The 21613-nt window shown below is 37.7% G+C and overlaps 1 protein-coding gene across 1 annotated transcript in view; it reads right to left on the bottom strand.

Moving 5' to 3' along the window:
* The window catches only part of SRBD1 (S1 RNA binding domain 1), a 324250-nt gene that overhangs the window by 139354 nt on the left and 163283 nt on the right, over positions 1-21613 (bottom strand). The gene's annotated exons all lie outside the window — the stretch shown is intronic.

Below are 21613 nucleotides of genomic sequence, written 5' to 3'. Positions count from 1 at the left end.
ATTAAGCAATATTTCTACCATTCATCTTTCCATCTGTCATAGTATGGTAGTTTGTATGATGCTAGGAGCCATACCATACCACTAGTATTTTAAAGACCACCAGGGTGATCCAGCAGAGCTTCCACACTAAGACAAACCATGGAGAAGGCCTGATGAGCCATATCCGAGCAATGAGACACTGAACTTGTTATGAATAGCAAAGTGGTTACAACAGTAGGCTTACGTGTGAGGAGGGTACATGTTCAGCAGCTTTCCTTTTGTTATACATAGAGTAGTTGTAAGTGGGAATAGACTGCATGCACCTATCAGCCACAAAGTAAGGTTTGTTTGCTTCACACAGTAAATGGTGTTGTCATGCATCAATGAGTTGACTTTGACTCATAGTGACCCTATGCACGATAGCTCTGATCCTGTTCTATGCTGAACCAACCTCACTCTGACACACCTACCTTCATTACCCCAGTTACTGTGTCAATCCATCTCATCCAAGGTCTTCTTTTCCTGCACTCTCTTTTGACAGTTTCAAGCATGATGTCCTTCTCCAAAGTCTGGTTCCTCCTGGCTACATGCTCAAAGTATGTGAGATGGAGTCTCAAAATTCTTGCCTCCAAGGAACAGCTTTGTTTCACCCTCTTAAAAGACAGACTTGTTAGTTCTTCTTGGTGGTTGATGATATGCTCAATATTCTTCTCCAACACCACAACTCAAAACCATCAATAATTCTTCTGTTATCCTTGGTCACTGTCCAGCTCTCCAATGTACTGCAAGTAATTGCGAAGACCAAGGTTTGGATCAAGTGCAGCTTAGTCTCTAGACTAACCTCACTGCTTTTCAGTACTCTGAAGAGGTTCCTGACAGCAGATTTCCCCAATGCAATTAGTCTTGATTTCCTGACTGCTGGTGCCAAGAGTACTGATTGTGGAAAAGAGCAAGCTGAAATTGTTAACAATTTCAATATCTTCAACATCTATCACGATACTGCTAATTGGGCCAGTCTTAAGTTTATGATGGATGAACTCAGTTATTTTCTCTTCTGTCACAGGTAACAAGAGACAGACTGGTGGTGAGCACAATGCACAATGGCCCATGGCGTGAAATTCAAAATTAAGCAGAATGTACTTAGCTTCTTGAAACTTTTTAACCTATTATTGGCTAAACACTTATGATTCCCATCTGAGCAAATCACTCTAAGGAATCAAAAGCACATGAACCTATTCTGTGGATATGTATGCATGTAAAAATACATGAAAACCAAAGCCATAAAGATTTCCATTATCATTATTGCCCAAAAATAATTAACAATCACAACATGAAAAGGACAGGAATGAAACAGAAAATCATCTCATTTCTTCTCAGCAGGGTCTAAAATCATCCTTTAAGTGAACTTATTGCCTTTCATTCCAGGCAGTATCAAATAATTTCATTTAATCATTTATTCAAAGCATCATCTGAATTATATCATTTGTGTGGTGTTTGATATTTGTACAATTTACCAAACAATTTAAAAATTACAAATCCTTCTGACAAGGCACGCAAAGGAATACCATCCACGTTAAGTACACACAATACCTATGGCTCTCTACCACTTGACTATCAAAGTGCCAAGATTCAAAAGCAGAAACACCTCAAGAAGTGATGATTTAATCCACTCTTAGAAACCTCCCTCTTTTCCTATTCTTTACAATCTCTCTCATTAAAATGAGAACCTGTCACCACAACAAGATAAAGGTAAATAATCCAATAGAAAAATAGGCACAGGATATGAATAGACACTTCACCAAAGAAGACATTCAGATGGCTAACAAGCATATGAAGAAATGTTCAAAATCCCTAGCTCAAAGAGAGATGCAAATCAAAACAACTATGAGCTATCATCTCACCCCAGTAAGAACAGTAAAATTTAACAGAACAGCAAGCAACAAATGCTGATGGGGTTGTGGAGAAACTGGAACCCTTATTCACCGTTGGTGGGAGTGTAAAATGGTACAACCACTGTGGAAGGCGGTATGGCGCTTTCTCAAAAAGTTGCAAATAGAGATACCATTTGACCCAGCACTTCCACTACTGGGAATATACCCGATAACTGACATCCAAGCAGATATATGCACACCCATATTTATTGCTTTGTTCACAATAGCTAGGAGATGGAAACAACCTAAGTGCCCATCAACAAAGGAATGGATAGAGAAGCTGTGGTATATTCACACAATGGAATACTATGCTGCCTTGTAAAACAAGGAGTTCATGGAATATTATTCAAAATGGGTGACCCTGGAGGACATTATGCTGAGTGAAGTATCTCAGTCACAAAAGGACAAATACTGCATGGTGCTATTGTTGTAAAACAGGACTAGCCTTGGGGTTGGAGGGAGACTGAGAAAAATGGGTTCAATAATGTATACTGCATTGAAACAGATGAGGGAGAAAACTGTATAAAAGGGATATGTGATTAGGTATTTTTGTCATGACAGGAGTCCATAGCGAAGGCTGCATAGTGGAGTGGACCTGGGGGAGGGTTTGTAAAACAATGAAAGAATTTTACTTTTACTTTTCCAAGAGTGTACTAGGGGGGAGGGTTGGAAGGAGAGAAAACTGCAACAGTGAATGAATGGAAATCCAAAGTCTCTGTAGATTTTCATTGAAATTAATAATAAATTTTAAAAAATGAGCAACTGTTATTCTCTGATAAACAACAAATGTAAAGTCTTAAGAAAACTACTGTTGTGAAAGAACAGATCCTTAAACATTTATTTCTCTCTTCCATGGCTCTCATTTTTAGATCAAATGGCAAAATGAATTTTGTTTTTTCATCCATTTAAGGTAGAATCTAAAGCCTTAGAAGGTCAAACAGTTCCCAAGTTTAGTGAGTGGCAGTGACATGAAAAGGTAATTGTGCCATTCTCCAAAACAGAATTCAGATTATGCTTATCTTCAACTCTATAATGATCAAGAAGAAAACTCAATGTCAAATAAAACTAAAGGTGAGATAACTCTTCATGTGAGGAATGAATATAATGCTAAAATTATAATACTAGAAGTGATTTTTCAGTTCCATTACAGCAGTTCTTTTTAACTTGGGACCTTCAGACATCTGGATAGGGAGTGACAGGACTTAAGAAATATGCAAAAATGTTAGTGTTATATATTTTTTCCCAAGGAACAGAGGTTATAATATCTATCCATTAGTGGAATCAATGTCACTCCTCAAAGGTAAAGGAATCTCATGGCAGGATAAGGATATTTAGTCACCAGGAACGAAAAATACAGTCTCAAAATGCAAGTCAACACTCAGCTTGACAAAACCTTATTTAAAGGGGGAAAAAAGTACCATGACATGCCGACTAGAAGAATTATTAAGAGAAAAGGATGTCTAGGGTTTGTTTCCCTTCTCTTTATCGTATCATTAATTTATTTTTTAACGTTTTCAAAGTTACAACTACTTAACCAAATGTAAATTAAATGGTAAATTAAAATTCTAATTAACTGTGGCCCTTCAGCAGTTGTGTACTTGACAATTTGCTGGGTGATTCACTGTCTCTCAGAAGTTTCAATTCCCAATAGACTGAGGAAAATTGTTGCAAAGAAAAACACTCAGATAATAAATATTCTTCCAAATACCATAGTGCCATTTCTTTTAAACAGAGGAATACAAAACAGATGTGACATACTGCACCTCTAGATTTTTATATTAACATTAATATTAAATCAATACAAAAAGTAGTAAATTTATATGCTTTAGCTATTGGAAAGTATGAGCCCATAAACAGTTCAGTACTAAGTACAGATCAGAAAGCTTAAGCAATCCAAATCACAAAAAACATTCAATACTGATTACTTCAAAATAAAAAATATAAGGACCTAAAAAGCATATATGACAAGAATGAAATGAAACAAATTCAGCAGAAAGTATGCTAGATTTTACTAACCATCTGCAGTTTATGGGGAAATTATTATCATTAATATATTTAGAAGAAGACAAAGCACTTTTATAAAATTCAGATACCTAATGAATAAGTGGCATATTTCATAAGCACATTTCTCTTGCGTATAAACAAATTAATCTCAAAACCTTAGCAATCTGATTATTTTATGCATTTAACCATAATTCAGACAAGATTCTGAGTAGAATTTATTATTAAGGGAAACTTAACTTGGCACGGCTACGATTCAACTAAGGCTTCCAGGTTATTCCAGTCAGTACTCTCAACCCCTTCAAAGTGCTGTAGCGTAGACAAACACCTAAACTGATGCATGATGGCTCTCAAGTTCCAAACATAAAAATGCATTTCAGAAGTACCATTTGGCCTACATTTTATAACATCTATATATCAACTTGCTCCTCTTCTACAATTAAATTGGTACCTGAACATTTTATCTACCATTTTTTAAATCTAGTCCCATTTTAGAATCTTCCTCAATCTTTTTCTTTCAAACATTATATACACTTATTTCTAAAAATTAAATAAGTATATAGTAGCACTTTGCAAAATTCATTAACTTGAACAAAAATCCTGTAAGTTAAAAATGCTCCATTTTATCTCAATTAAATTTTAATGACATTTATAATAAGTATAATTTAGAAATTTTTCTTTTTAAAAGAGTATATGCTTAAGTTACAGCATTTATATTTCCACTGTTTGCAAATGTCTTTTAGCATAACTGATTGCAAGCTGATGAACCTTTTAAAAGGATCTACTGAAATGACCTAAATCGTGAAGGCTCCAGGAAGCAGCAAAGTTTAGCAGGGCAGCAAGTAATACATGTTGGAGAAAATGAGGCAAGATAGTAACTTTTCTATCCTGTTGGTGGGATTGTAAAATGGTATAACCACTCTGGAAGTCAGTTTGGTGTTTTCTCAGAAAGCTGAACACAGAAATTCCATATGACCTAGTTATTCCATTGCTTGGAATACACCCTGAGAAAATGAGAACTGAGGCACAAACAAGAGACTTGTACACCACTATTCATAGCAGCATTATTCACCATCGCAAGAACATGGAAACAGTCCAGTCCAAATGTCCAATCACAAAGGAATGAATTGAGAAAGTATGGAACATTCACACAATGGAATACTATGCAGCACTTAGGAACAATGATTTTGTAAATCACTACCTAACTTGGAAAGGATTGGAGTGCATTGTGTTAAGTAAGCTAACTCAGTCACATAAGGACAAATCCTGTATAAGACCATTATTGTAGAACAATTACAAAGATCCAAGAAGGGGAAGGGAAGCAGAGGGGTGAGGATGGAGGTGTGGTGCTTAATCATAGGGCTGCACAATTTGATGAGTGGAGGGAAGAGTGAGTAAATGAAAGGGGAAAGATCCAGTGTGTGGAAAACAATTTATATGAACTTTTAAAGTAAATCAGTATAAAATAATTTTTTAAAATAAAAAGAAGATAGAAAGAAAATACAGAATTCTTGTACTAAAAAGAACTGGTTGACACTGAAAAACTATGGTACTTCAGGAAGTACCATATGAATAGGAACCAATGGTTGTGAACTAAGTTCAAGCTGCACTGAAGGTATTGGCAAAAAAATACAGTCCCAGGAATTAATGGATACTAATTGGCATGTTTCAACCAGCAAATGCAGCCCTGGACATGCTCATCAGTCTATTCCAGGAAATTTGGAGGACAGTTACTTGGCCAGGTGACTGGAAGAGATCCTTATTTGTTTGCATTCCCAAGAAAGGTGTTTGAACAGAATGTGGAAATTATAAAATAGTATCATTAATATCACATGCAATGAAATATTGCTGAAAATCATAAAAAACCATCTGAACAGTACATTTACAGAGAACTGCCAGAGGTTCAAGTGGGGCTTTGAAGGGACCATGGTACCAGGCATATCATTGGCAGAATGATACCGGCTGAAAGAGAATAAAAAAATTAATGTCTATTTGTGTTTTATTGACTAAGCAAAGGCATTTGACCATGTGGATCATAACAAACTATGGCTAACACTGAGAAAAATGAGTATACCAAACTATTTGACTGTGCTCATGAGAAATCTAAATCTAGACCAAGAAGCAGTTATCAGAAACAGAACAAGGGTTAAATATCAAGAAATGTGTATGTGAGGGTTGTATTATTTCTCCATGCTTTTTCAATCTGAACACTCAGCAAATCATTTGGGAAGTGGACTTTATGAAGAAGGATGTAGCATCCAGATTGGAGGAAGACTCATCAACAGCTTATGTTATGCAGATGCAACAATCTTGCTTGCTGAATATGAAGAAGATTTGGAACACTTGCTACAGAAGAACTGACTATAGCCTTCAAAATAAACGGTATCTTAACATTAAGAAAACAAAAATATTCACCATTGGTAACACATGGTAACATCACGACAGATGGAGAAAAGATTGAAATCGTCAACAATTTCACCTTACTGAGATCCACTGTACCAGCAGTCAGTAGATCTGGAAATAGATTACACTGGGCAAGTCTGCAGTCAGGGACCTCTCCAAGAGCAGTGATTTAGTTTGAAGACTAAGATGCACCTGATTCAGGCCATGGTCTTTTCATTTGCTATACATCTGAGAGGTGAAAAATGAATAAGGGTGACAGAAGAAGAGTTGATGCCTTTGAACTGTTGGGATAAGAGACGAAATACACCATGAATAGCAGGCAGATTGCTGCCTGGAGGCAAAGATGATAAAGCTGTATCTCACATGGGCATGTTGCTAGGAGAGGCTATTCCTTGGACAGGAACATCATGTTTGGAAAGGTTAAAGGTCATTATTTTTCTTTGATAAAAGTATACTGGAATTAACTAAGCTCTATTACTTCTAGCATCTTTCCTTCCCTTCTTCTATCCACGAAAAAATGTTATGTTAACTTGTAACTAGCTTGTTTCACTAAATTTCTAAGAATCCTTTTTCTAAAAGATGTTCTTGCAATTTTTCACCAAGAAGCATACATATAAAGACTAAATTTAAGTTTTACAACAATAAATACAGAGGGCTGATGCACAACACATGTTAATTCTCTGAATAGGATAACCAGTCTTTTGAAACTGCTTACTTGGTGATGAATTGTCATTTTAGGGAGTCTCAAAAAAGTATTATCTAATCACTTTAAAAATTAAGATACACTTATGAGGTGGAAGATGCAGAGAATTTAAAAAAAAAAGATTCACATGCTATAAAAAGATATTTAAAGGTACAGAATTCCTTTGGCTGGTAATTAAAAAATGTCGATTAAAAGTCTGATAAATGTTCACTCTTACTAAACCAGCAAACTTTTAAGGAATTATGTGAAAGAGACTTGAAGTTTATTAATCATAGCATTTTCTAACTGAAAGGTAAAAAAAAAAACCAAAAAGCAAAACTAAAAATAATAAAAATATACCACAACTTCTCAATCCATTCAGTTGTGGCTGCACATTTGGGTTGTTTCCATGTTCTTGTGATGGTGAATACTACTACTGTGAACACTGGTGTACAAATCTCCATTTGTGTATCAGTTCTAATTTCCTTGAGGTATATTCCTAGTAGTAGAAAAGCCGGGCCACACAAAGTTTTCATGTGCATCATTTTGAGGAAATGCCAAACTGTCTTCGAGGGTGGTTCTAAACATTTTACAATCCTATTAAGAGTGTATGAGAGTTTCCACCTCTTCACATACTCTCCAACATTTATTGCTTGCTCCCTACTAAACTTTGCCACTGCTACGGGGGTGAGATGGTATCCCATGGTGGTTTTTATTTGCATCTCTCTTATTGCCAGTGACTTGGAGCATTTTATCATGTGTCTGTGGGCCATTTTTCCTCAGTGAAAAGTCTTCCCAACTCTTCTGCTCATTTTGTAACTGGGTTAGTCTTTGTCTTCTGGAGGCCCAGGAGTATTTGGTAAACTTTTGTTATGAGACTATTGTGTGAGATGGTATTGTCTTTCACACAACAAAGTACCAGGCCAAACTCATGAGCAACGATTTAGAAAAATACTATATAACTTGGGAAAGACTAGAGAGTATTATGCTGAGTGAACGAATTCCATCTCATAGAACAAATAAGATAATTATTGTAAAAAAATAGAAGGATAACTAGTTAATCAGGCATGAAAACTCAAGGAGTGAAGGGATGGGAGAGGAGGGGTGAGGATGGATAGGAGTAAAATCACAGGGTTACACAATTTGATAGTGGTGGGGGAAAGGGAAGGATCTGGGTAAAAGACAGGGTCATGATGGGAAAGGTCCAAGAATGATTAATTTTATAAAACATAACTCCTGTGAATGATTGTATTAAAACACACTGTGAATAAAGAATAGGGTGAAACTAAATATATATGAATATTATGAAAAAAGAAATAAAAGAAAATAATCAAAATGTCTCTCACTAAATGCCTCACTATACAAGAATGTAGTTGTTTAGTTCATAGTTCAAAAGCCTTTTGTTTAGGAAGTAGATGGCCCACCCTGCTTCCTAGTCTGTCTTAACCGCGGAGCTCCACCAAACCCATCCACTGTGGGAAAGCCTTTTGTAATTTGACACATCAATGGCAAAGATTTCAGTATCACAGCAACACTAAGTAATCACAGCACAGCAAACTGACAGAGAAGTGCTTCACCACTCAGAACAACATTCTCTCCAAACACATCTAAACAGTTTACCCCAGTATTCAAGTAAATCAGCAACACCCTCCCAAGATCCAACTTCACCAAGGAGGCTATTGTGCAAACAGAGCAAGAGAGCATTGCATGATTTGGAATTGGAAATGGTAGTGTGTGAGGGTTGTATTCTATCTCCATACCTGTTCAATCTACATGCTGAGCAAATCATCCAAGAAGCTGGTCTCTATGAAGAGGAATGTGGCATCATTACTGGAGGGAGACTCATCAATAACCTGCGTTATGCTGATGACACAACCTTACTTGCTGAAAGTGAAGAGGACTTGGAGTACTTGTTGCAGAAGATCAAGGAATGCTGTGCTCAGTATGGATTGTGTCTCAATATCAAGAAAACAAAGATTCTTACCACCAAACAAATAGGCAGTGTCACAATGAATGAAGAGGGGACTGAAACTGTCAACAACTTCATCTTGCTAGGATCTGCAATTAACAAACATGTAGTGCACTGGAAAAATCTGCAGTTAGAGACTTTCCAAATTATTGAGGAGTAATGATGTCAGTTTGAGGACTAAGATGCAGCTGATTCAGGCTATAGTCTTTCTGATTATTAGCTATGCATCTGAGACCTGGACAATGAATATGAATGCCAGAAGAAGAATTGATACCTTGGAGCTGTGATGTTGGAGAAGAGCACTGAACATCCCATGGACAGGCAAGAGAATGAATAGCTATGCCAGAGTGCATTTTGGAGGCAAGAATGATGAAGCTTCGCCTAACATACTTTGGACATATTGCTAGGAGGTACTACTCCTTGGAGAAGGACATGATGTTGAGAAGAGTGAAAGGTCTGCAAGGGAGAGGAAGACCCTCCACCAGGTAGACTGACACTGTGACTGCTGCAATGGGCTCTTATGTGTCAGGAAGTGTAAGGATGGCGCAGGACATGAGTAGGTTCAGATCTTTTGTTCATAGGGTCACTATGAGTTGTACTCGACTAGACGGCACCTAACAACAACACAACAGTGGCTTAGTGTCAACGAGTTGCACTGCCAACCCAAAAGTGAAAGGTTTGAATCCACCAGCTCTGAAAAATCTACTAGAGACTCAGTCAGGAGTCGATTGTAATTCAACAACACATAACAAGAACAAGAACAACATAGTTTGATCTCAGGTAAAATACTCTTGACATATTTAGTGAAAAGTTGATTAACAAAAGTATGTGCAACATGATATCAATTCTGATATTTTTTAAATGCATTCATAGAACCACGGGGCGGGGGGAGAACCCAAAACCAACTGTTGTTTTATGCCATCACGTTAGAACTAACTTATACCTGATCATCCAATGAGTTCTTAGAGGCTGTAAATATACAGAAGAAAAATGCCCATCTTTCTCCCATGAAGCAGCTGATGGATTTGAATCACATGACCTTGGGGTGGTAATGTAGTTCTTACCATTAGGTCACAAGAACTCTCCACAGAATTTAGTTGTTGTTGTTGTTGTTGTTGTTGTTGTTATGTGCCACCGTGTTGTTTGTGACTCATAGTGACCCTATCTATGTACAAGATCCCTAATTACCGTTCTATCCTGTGCCAATCTCGCCGTCTCAAACACACTCATTCCCACCACTCCACTCACAGAATCAATTCAACTCATCGAGTGTCTTCCTCTCCTGCGCCGTCCCTCCACTCTCCCAAACATAATGGCCGTCTCCAAGGACCAGTCCCTCTTTGCAACAAGCCCAAAGTATGTCAGACGAAGCTTCAGAATCCTTGACTACAAGGAGCATTCTGGCTTTACCCTCTCCAGGACAAACCTGTTTGTTCTCCTAGTAGTCCATGGTATATTCAACACTCTTCTCCAGCACCACAACTCAAAGGCATCTATTCTTTTTTCTATCATGCCTATTCACAGAATTTAGTAGTTGTACTTAAATATAGCTTATTCCTTCACTTGGCAATTTTTTTCCTTCAAAATTTTCTACAATAGCCTTGTAGTGTGTATTTGTAATCACAAGTTTATATATTAAACATGGTTGTTGCTTGGCCAGGAAATGAAACACTGGCGAATGGCCAATATTCTATTGTAACTTTTAACATTTTACTTTACCAGAATTTCCGCAAAAATGATTTTGAACTTAAATTTGGTTAAACATATCATTTGTTAGTAATAGCATTTGAGCAGAGACTCTAGAAGATATCAAATAATGACATTTTACCATCATCTAATAGCAGAAATGAAAGGTGGCCAAAAAGAAAAGGTAAGAAAAAATGTTCAATGTGCACACAGGTCAGGTAAGAATCAAGTGTATGATTTTAAAAGAAAAAAAGTGTATATTATATATTCCTGCACTTTATTTATTAATTTGACTTCCTGAATACACCTTCTAGGTTCTCCTTCAGGATTTTCAAATCCCAATCAGCTCCTGATCCACAATATGAACAACGTCCCAGAGACACAGGAGAAAAAAGATAAAATGCACGTCATTGTTTCAATGGTACGGAAGGCGCTTACCTTTACTTCTATAACACTAGCACCATCTGGTGGAAAACTAGTTAGAAGCCACATTCAACTTGCTGGGGGTTTTTAATGACAAAAAAATGTCAAAATTTATCAAAAGTAAAACCACTCACAGGGTTTTCATTAGCTAATTTTTTGGAAGCAAAGGTAGGAAGTCAAGCTGTTAATCCAAGGGCCACCTTTCTGGCAGTTCAACTCAATGTGAGTTACCTACTATGTAACTGCCAGCCTCTGAAATCCTACTGGAGTGCCAGCTGTTAGGTGGTTACATACAACTCAATGGGCATTAGCTCCTGACATCGTCAGGTTACCTCTGGGTTTATGAGAACCTCCAACATTCCAGTTCATGGCCAAGATCATCACATATCTGCACTACCCAGGTAATCAATTCTCTGAAAACAAATTTTTTCAGATGACAGCATTTTCCAAAGGTATTAGCTCTAGCAATGGTACACACAGTTATGACACAGAAGACCAATAAAATGTCTACAGTACTTAAAAAGACAATTAACTAGGGGGTCATATAACACCCTATCACATTTATTCATATTTTAAGAAAATAGCAGCCCATACCAAACTTGATGAAAAGAAGTTTTCCAATCATGAAAGAAACCTATAAAAGGTAAGCCTGAAGTCTTTTCAATTCTTTCCTATGCATCTGAAAGTGGGAGAACGAGTAAAGATGGCTGAAGAATCTATGTCTTTGAATTGTATTGTTGGAAAAGAGTACCGAATCTCTTCAAAGGCCCGAAGAACAAACAAGTTTGTCTTGGAGGAAGTGCAATCAAGGTGCTTCTTAGAGGTAAGATGGTGAAACTTTGTCTCCTAACTTTGGCAACATCCATGTTGTTGGCAGGGGCAGTCCTTGGAAGAGGGCATCATGCTGGGAAAGGTGAAAGGTCAGAGAGAGACACCCCACTCTGCCACCCATAAGATGGATTGACACAGTGACTGTCACCATGGGCTGCAGCATATCAGAGACGGTGAGGAGGGCGAAGGAGAGCGCAAGGTTCAGATCTGTTGTTCACAGGGTCGCTGTGAGTTTTCAGTCACCTGAACAGATAGCAGAACTTAAAGCACTCTAGTAGTGTAGAGCATATTTAGTCATTAACCAAAATGCTGGTAGTTCAAATCCACCAACTGCTTCAGGGGAGTAACATGCGCAGTCTCCTTCCTTAAAGATCTACAGCCTGAAAAACTATACACAGTGAAACTGTGACTCAGACCTGCTTGGAAAGTGGTAGGTTTGCTTTTCATTTGCACGTAGAACTTTAATTTGGGATTTAGGACTCCTCAAAGCATCAGTTATCAAGAAGGTCCTATATTTTCTGCCAACACAAAAAACAAAGTAGCCAACCTGAGAATTTAACTCTCCTCTTTAGCATGCCAAGTGCAGGTTTACTATAGCACTGAGGTGTTACAACATGCTACAATGTGTCAAGGCACCACATTTAAATCTCTTTTCCTGTTGCCAGAGGGCAGTTTCAATGATAGAGATGGTAAACTAAATGAGATAGTCAAATGCCACCATAAGGGGGGGGGGGGAATGAACAAATTGAAAGATAATAAAGACAGAGAGCCTTTCTCTTATGTGTAGATTAAGTCCCTCCATTGATTTGGAAGCAATGTCTGACAGAGAATGACACCAGGAGAAAGTGTCAGCAGTTCTCCACTAACTTCCACAGAAGTTCCTCTTATTCTCTCTCCTTTGCCATCACCACCTTCTGCTTGCTTCTATAAAGTTTCTCTCGTGTTTTTCCCTTTTACCTTACCAGTGCCTGTGACCAACATGAAATTGCTATAAGCACGCCACAATATTATCAAGAGAATTCACGACAAAGCAAACACAGGCTCAACCGCATGGCCTGGGGCATAAGTGGCATTAAGCAAAGGGCAAGAAGCCCATCAATTCCAGGACAAAAGGCATAAGCAGAAAGGAACATTTAGTGTAGGAAGCAAATTATTTGGAAAAAAGTGCAACATTTCATGCTCACTACTAGCACGGTAACAGAAACAAAGAGGGCAGAGAATTAGCACTTATCAAATTTTACAGTGAAATGTTCTTTGGTCATCACCATGGGATATACTAATTTTAAAGGTGCAACATTTTTGAACCCACTTGCCACACTTCATCTCATATTCAAATGTATTTCACCTAACTCTTATAGTTTTACATTAACACTGTGTCAATTCTTATGTATTCATTTTGTGCATATTCATATAACAAACTGTATTTTCATTCATATTTGCTTAATTGTAACCTTATTTAGATATAACTGTGGACCTTTAATAGAGCTATTCGCAACGTTTTCAACTAAAGGTTTACTTCATTTGTTCTTTATTTTTATCTGTACTTTTATAAACTCACATATAGCTACAGGAATTTGCCCACTAATAAATATGTGCAGTTCCGATTACCCTGCTATCTAGCATAGATTTTTAATGAAACAATGTTATATTCCTTAATCATTCATCTATAACTGAAGTCCGAATTCTAAGACACCAATTTTGAAGATGTAATATTTAGTTACTTAAAAACAAGTACTCAATAATATTATACAAATTATTACAACTTTAAGAATAAAAAGGAAAGAGATAGGAGAAATACAATAATGGATTTCTTTTGACAGCAACTAATAATTCTATTACCTACAAAGATCTCTGAATAATGTTTAAGAAATAAAACGGGTTTGTGCTATACTCCCAACACTGGAATCCATGAACTCAGGTAATAAATGACACATACTGATTTTTATACCCTATTACTCACTCTTCCTTTCTAATATTTGCTTTATCCTTCTCAATACAACATCTCTTTTTTTCTGAAACAAATTTACATTTCAATAAAGCCATTAATAATCTACATTGTGCACTCACTCCTAGTCAAATTTAATCTGATAACATTCACCAACCAGTAACATTCAAGACAGGGTGGCAAATCAGCATTGCAAAGCAGCCTCAACCTTGAAAATTTCTCCTGGCCACCTAGAAAATGCAGAAGAAATGCTGAAAGCATATACCCTATGTTTAGAGCATTACACTAGACTCATCCTCTGGCTAATCATGGTTTGTAAAATATACTGACCAGACGCAGAGAGAAAACGAGTTGCTGAGTTAAAGAAGGCAGCTTCATTGACTTCTTTTATCTATTGTTAGATCTTTATTTTGCGATCACTGCACATTTCTGGCTTTGCTATATTACACTGTGTAAATATTTAGGAGAAGTAATTCCTTTAAAAAGATCTAAACTTCCACGGTCGTTATGGCAAATGAACCTGTTTATGGTATGTTCATTAAGTAACAGCAAGCCTAAAAGAACATGGGAATTTACTAACATATGGGATACACAAACATCACAATCATAAAGCTTCCCATAGGGGCATATCAAAAAAACATGAAAGGCCAGTTTATTTTTATTCTCATTGCCCTATAATTTTCTTTAACTCTCTTAGAACAATCCTTAATTCAAACCTTTCCTATACCACAGGAAGAAGGTAGAGTTAACACAAAGGTACCCAAAAACTACGTACATCTCCCTTCTGCATCTTACAGTGCCTGATTCTAGAGCAACAGCTCTCAACCTTGGGTGTGCTCAGAATCAGGCAGAAGATTTGGTAAAGCATTCTTGGACCCCTTCCAGACTTAACACTACATTGGAGTCAAGAATTTACATTTGTGTGTGTGTGTGTGTGTGTGTGTGTGTGTGTGTGTGTGTGTGTTGTGATTTTAACTAACGTTTACAGAAAAGTTAGATTTTTTCTTTCATTTATTGTTGCACATTTTACTCCCCTTTCCCTTCCTTCCCTGTTCCCCAAGCTCTCTAAGCAATGCTGATGCTGGGGGTTGTTTCTGGAATCACACTTTTTAATACTTTTTTGTTGCTGTTGTTAGGTGCTGTTGAGTGAAGAATGACTCACAGCAACCCTATGAACAACAGATTTGAACCTCATCCTATCCTGTGCCATCCTCACATTTTACATTTTAATGTTTTATTGAGATACAAATTTCACTGCACAGAATCTATTTTTCTTAAGTGTACAAATCAATGAATTTGAGTAAATGTTGTACAGCCATCACCTCAAATATGTAGAAGACAAACAGAACCTTGCTCGCTGAAAATGAAGATCTGAAATGCTTGCTGCAAATGATCAAGGATTACAGCTTTTAATATCTATTACACCTCAACATCAAGAAGACAAAAATCCTTACCACTGGGTAATTGTCAATTATTTCATCTCACTTGGATCCATAATCAACACACTTGGTACCAACAGTAAGATCAGAATATGGATTGCTTTGGGCAAGTCTGCTGTCAGGACCTTCTCCAAAATATACTCCAAGAGTCAGTTTGATGTCAGTTTGATGACTACTGTGTGTCTTGCTCTACTTGGTCTTTTCAGCCACTTGCTATGTCTCTGACAAGTGAACAATAAATAAGGGTGGCAGAAGAATTGATGCCTTTGAATTGTAGTGTTGAAGAAGAGGACTGAACATCCCATGGACTACTAAAAGAGCAAACAGATAAAAAGTACAGCCTGAGTGGTCCTTGGAGGCAAGGATGGCGAAGCTTCATTTCTCTCTCTATATATATATGTTGGACATATTGCTAGGAGAAGGCTATTTGCTGGGAAAGGATATCATGCTTAGAAAGGTAGAGAGCAAAAGAGAGGAAGACCCCCACTGAGATGGATTGACACAGTGACTAGAGCAACAAGCTCAAGTGTATCAGAGATGATGAAGATGGCACAGAATAGGGCAGGGTTTACTTCTGTGTCACTGTGAGTCACATCTGACAGCATCTAACAACATCAATATAAAGAGAGACACATCACCACCATGTGCTGTAATTCCTCATTCCAAACCCTAGCCCCTATCTTCCACTAATCCTACGTCTCTATACAGTCACCTCTTCTGGACATTTCATATAAATGGAACAGAATATCATACCACTCGATACAGTGCATGGAAATGACTAGACATTGAGACCTTTGAGACTCACCATGCTGTAGAACTAATACTTTTATTACTATTGTTATGTTTATAGCTCATTCTATTTCACCAATTGATCTGCTTTGAGGGTGGTCCCAGTTTTCTGGTCTTATAAATAGTGCTCCTGCAAATGCCTGCATATAAACCTTGTGTGAACATAGATTTTGCTTTTCTAGACTGATTGTAGGAGTAGAAACACTGGATTATATAGTACATTTATATTTAATATATAAGAAATTCCTTAGTCATTTTTCAAAGTTAATTTCTTTTTTTATTTTTTTAAATTGTGAAAAACATGTATGGGGATATAAGGAGATGAGGATTGGGAGCAGAAGAGTGAAGGTGGGGAGGGATGAAATCACAGGGCTGCACAATTTAGTGGGTGGTGGGAGTGGGCAAAGGAAATGAGAAAGATCCAGTGAGGACCAGAAGAGAGAGGGTAATGGTGAGCATAGTCCAATGGTAATAATTTGTGTTTTATTTTTTAACAAAGAAATTGTTTTGCGACTGTGGTCTTCTCATTTGGGAATGGAGGGCAGACTCTCTGGCTTCTTCATGCTGAACAGGAAGTTGATGTTAAGGGGAAGAAGAGTCCACTTTAAAACCTTTCTGGTGGTCCTGGGTTGAAGCTGTATGCCTCCTTGTTCAGTTAGAAGATATTTTCCTGACATTTTCTGCCATCTTGACTGTAAAGTATTTGCCAAGGTGGGTCCAGTGGGGAGGGTCCCTCCTCCTTTGCTTCCTTAGCTGGCAGTTATATTTTCCTTTTGTCTCTGGAACTGGATTCAGGGGTCAGGTCTGGAGCAAAACTCAGTGTAAAGGTTACCTGTAGGAAAGGGAGCAAACCCATGTTCTTTTGAGAATCTTTGTCCTCCTGATGTTTAGCTTCAGTCCATACTGATGACCAGCAGTCAATTGCTTGGCTGTTTACGTATATATAAGTTGCACGACATAACACTGCCATCTTGGTTCCAAGAATTTATTTTAGAATAAGTTTTTTTCTGTGGCAGTGTGAAGGCTCAGTCCATACCCAGGGAGGGGATCCCTAGGGTCCAGCTGCAGAGGCACCATGGGGCTGCGGTGGTGACGTGGGCTCAGCTGTGGGACTCACCCATTATTTTCTGTGGATCGTCATTCTCTTGATGTTGAGCCTCGATCCATATTAAAGACCAATAATGAACTGTTTAATTGTTCAATTATCAGTAAACTAAGGACTGAGGAAGGCCATGGTGGCCCATTTCTAAGCAGCTTGCCACTACTCCAGCTCCTTATGCTTTTTCTTCCACTGTCACCATCTTGGTACTAGAACATTTACATATTGCCTAGAAATGAATATGGATTCTAGGTTGTTTGCACCTGCAACAATAGTTGTCATTGCCCATCTTGTTGATTACAGTTACTGTAGGAGGTATGGATGGAACCATACCTACAGTTTTATTTACAGTTTTCAACAACTGGTGATGTTAAACATCTATTCAATGGAATGGTCTTTCTTGTAACTCCTATAGCCAAGCTTATTTCATTAGCTTATCTGTTTGTCAGTGAGTTATAAATATTCTTCATATATTCTAAATATATGTCCTTTATAAGATATATACTTTAAAGGCTTTCATCCTGAAATCTATTTTATTAGACATTAATACTGTCCCTCCACCTTTCTTGTGGATATCATTTATTTTTTTTCCCCATCCTTTGATTTTTGGTCTTTCTCCTCATTTCTTAACACATATCTATTACAGGAAACATATTGATAGACTTTGTTGTTTTTTGTTTTCTTTTTTTACTCCAGTCTGCCACTCTTTTTCTCTTAACTGGCACATTTAACCTATTCACATTTCGAGTGACTGTTGTTGATTTTATCACTGTCATTTTGCTGTGTTCCTTTTTCTTTTGTTGCTGGTTACTCTGCTTCATTCTTTTCCTCTGCTGGCTCTATGTGAAAGACTTCACTCTGTATTTCTCCTAGAGTTGGTCTTGTTTTCACAAATCCCTTAAATGCTTGTTTTTTCTTCAAAGGACCTAATTTCTCCTTCTTATTTGATGGACATCTTTGCTGGGAAAAGGATCTTTGACTGGCAACTGTTTTTTGTTTGGTTGTTGCTGTGGGAGTGTATTTTAATTGAATGGTCGGGGAGGGGGCTGAGTCTGTTGTAGGTTTCTTCACCGTAAGACCACTCCACAGAAACCTCAGCATCTAGGCTGAGCTAGGACCTGGAGGTGCCTGGCTGCCTATGCAGATTCTTAACTGTTCATCATGTTCTTGCCCACTCCGGAGGTTGGGTGATTTCTAGCCAGGCCCACACAAGTCTGGGCCTCTGTGCTGATGAGCTGGCCAACTCCAAGAGCGCTGCAGCCACCCGCTCAGGTATCTCGGAAGTTCAAAGTGTAGGTCTCAGGTGTTGTAAGGGGAAGCTCTGAGCCCATGGTCAACTCCTCCTGTGTGAAGTCCATTGCAAATCATTACAATTGTTTTCTTTAAGCCTTCTATAAAGAGCATCCACTGCCTTCTTTCTTGTACGGTTTCTGCTGAGAAGCCAGAGCTTAATCTAACTGGTTCTCCTTTATGAGTCTCTTCTTCTCACACTACTTTTAGTATACGATCTTGGTCTTTGATTTTGAAGAATTTGACTATGATATATCTCGATATTTTGCTTTTGGTGACTAGTCTGGAGTTCATGGAGGTTCTTAAATGTGTTCAGATGTCTAATAAACACATGAAGAAATGTTCAAAATCACTAGCCATCAGAGATGCAAATAAAAACAACGAAATATTATCACTCCCCAGCAAAAGTAGCAAAATTTAACAACAAAGAAGACAATACATGTTGAAGAGTATGTAGAGAGGTGGGAACTCTCATACAGTGTTGAGGGGATTATAAAATGGTACTACCACTTAGGAAGGCAGTTTCACCTTTCCTCAAAAAGCTGAACATCAAAATCTCACATGATCCAGCTATTCCATTGCTAGGAATATACTCCAAGGAAATTAGAATCGAGACACAAGAGGACACCTATTCTCACAACAGAATTATTCATAACATGAAGAAAATGGAAATAGCCCAAATGCTCATCAACAAACAAATGGATTGAGAAATTGTGGTACATTCACACAATGAAATACTACACAGCACTAAAGAACGATGATTTTTTTTTTTATTCCTGTGCCCCGCCTCAGGTAAGACCTCAGAACAATGATTTTTAAAAACAACAACAACAACAACAACAGGTGTGGGCAGGGAAAAAGTGTGGCAATGAATGAATGGAAATCCAAAATCTCTGTAAATGTTTATTAAAATTAATAAAAGAATTAAGAAACGCCAACAACAAAAAAAACACACTACATCACATGGGAGAGTCTAGAGAGTAAGTATTACGCTGGGTGAAATAACTCAGTCACATAAGAACAAATACTGCATAAGACCACTATCATGAAAATGCAAGGAAAACTGAGCAAGATATGTATAAATGTTCAAAAGGGAAAGGTGAGGGGTAAGGAAGTGGAGAAGGGGGGAAACATGAGGACAGCTGAGGTTATGGGGCAGCTGGGTGGTGGTGAAGGAATAGGAACAGTTCCATGAGGAGGTGAAAAAACAGGGCAATAATAGGCATATATCAAATAATTAATGACATAAAACACAATGTATATGACTGATTGTAAGAAATGAAATGTATATGATTGTATGTAAACCAATCAAAATTGTAAAAAAATGCATATTTTAAAAGACATAAAGATATATGATTTGAACATATTTTTAACCTGTTTTTAACTCGTCCTTTTGTTCCATTAACGCTATTTTTGAAATGCCAAAAGTTTGTGATCTTGTCTAGGGACAAGTCTGGAGATACATTTTGAGAAACACTGTTCTAAAGTCCCCAAAACTCACAATGAATACAAAGCTGTGAAAGCTCATTGCATTCCCAACTACATAAACGATATGGAAAAATCATTCACAGTATTTATTCTTTACTTTGGTGAACACAGTCATCCTCTCTAGAAGAAAAAGTATAACTGGTTTTGATATGTGATAGAATGAACAAATGCACACACAGACAGCATGACAGCACTAACTGGCGTGGATCTCAGAATCTCCGTTAAATCTTATGGCTTTCGACACAATGTTTAAGATCTTAAGAAATATGTCCACTTTACAAGTTAAGAATAATAATAAAATACAGATAGTGTATCATGGTAAATATTACATGGAAAATATATTCACCTGGGAAATACATGTGCTTTATTCTGACATATCTAATTTTATAGTAGTCTTCTTATCTTCTCCACCTGGTCTGTCAGTTTCTCATACTATGCTAACTTGCTTATCACTACAAATCATGAAAACTTTGGCATCAATGTAAGGGAGATCTGGTAGCTTAGTGCCAAGGAGTTGCACTACTAACCTAAAGGCATAAGGTTTGAATCCACCAGCTGCTCTTCAGGATAAAGACTGGCAAGCTCCTCTCATGAGAGTTGAACATATTTTTAACCTGTTTTTAACTCGTCCTTTTGTTCCATTAATGCTATTTTTGAAATGTCAAAAGTTTGTGAACTTGCTGGAGGGTCAGTTGTTAGTTGTTTCCAACTTGATGGTACATAACAACAAAAGAATGGCACCAGTATGTCAAAACTCAGGAGTCACCTCTGGTGAATAAGATACAGAAGAACTTAAAGACTAAAATAGACTAGGAAGAAGAACTGGTGATCATCTGGGTTGAAGTTGAGGGGGAGAGGAAGCCAATGAAAATACAAAATGCTGTCAGATATAATGCAGGAAGATAAGCCCCTCACCTTGATGGGCACTCAGAACATAACTGGGGAAACGCTGGATTCTCCAAGTGTCTACATTAATGACATGGGTGGCTTAAAGCTTTTTCGGCCTTTGATATGTAAGTTAGTACAACTCAGGATGAGGAGAAAAGAGCTGCACACATCCTTTCGTAACAAAGTATGTATAAAGTATTAGTCTAGAAAAATTGGAACTTCTTTCGGCGTTTCCGAACTGCGCATGATCCTGCCCAGACCGCCATCGTTGATCCTCGCCTTTCCTGCCTCCTTGACTCTTCCCCCGAAAGCTCTGAATAAAAGTTTGATCCCGGTCCAGCTGTTGGAGTGTCTTTTGTTGGGGACGCGCTGCTTTGGAGCCCCCGGCACGCCTGCCCGTGGTGCCGGGGGTTAAGCTGCTGCCCAAGAGCATGAGTTCGCGCATAACTGGGGCCCCAGCCCGCTGCAGGCGGCCCTTTTAACCGCGAGCGACACGGCGGCGAAAATAAAAAATATTAAAAAAAAAAAATTGGAACTTGTGAAAAACTTAAATGGAACACATGAAGATCAATATTCTGTGCATCAGTGAACTGAAGTGGACTTGTGTTGAACATTTTGAATAGGACAATCATATGACCTACTACTAGGAATGACAAACTAAGGAAGAACACCATTGCATTCAGTAGGAAAAAGAATATTTCAGGATCCACCGTGAAGTATAATTATGCAAATAATGAAATAATACCCACACCATACGTGGAAAACTTAAT

Source organism: Elephantulus edwardii, unplaced genomic scaffold (genome assembly GCF_000299155.1).
Source record: "Elephantulus edwardii isolate Elephantulus edwardi_28Jun2011 unplaced genomic scaffold, EleEdw1.0 scaffold00019, whole genome shotgun sequence".
Classification (NCBI taxonomy): Eukaryota; Metazoa; Chordata; class Mammalia; order Macroscelidea; family Macroscelididae; genus Elephantulus; species Elephantulus edwardii.
This window is presented reverse-complemented; position numbering and strand designations above follow the sequence as displayed.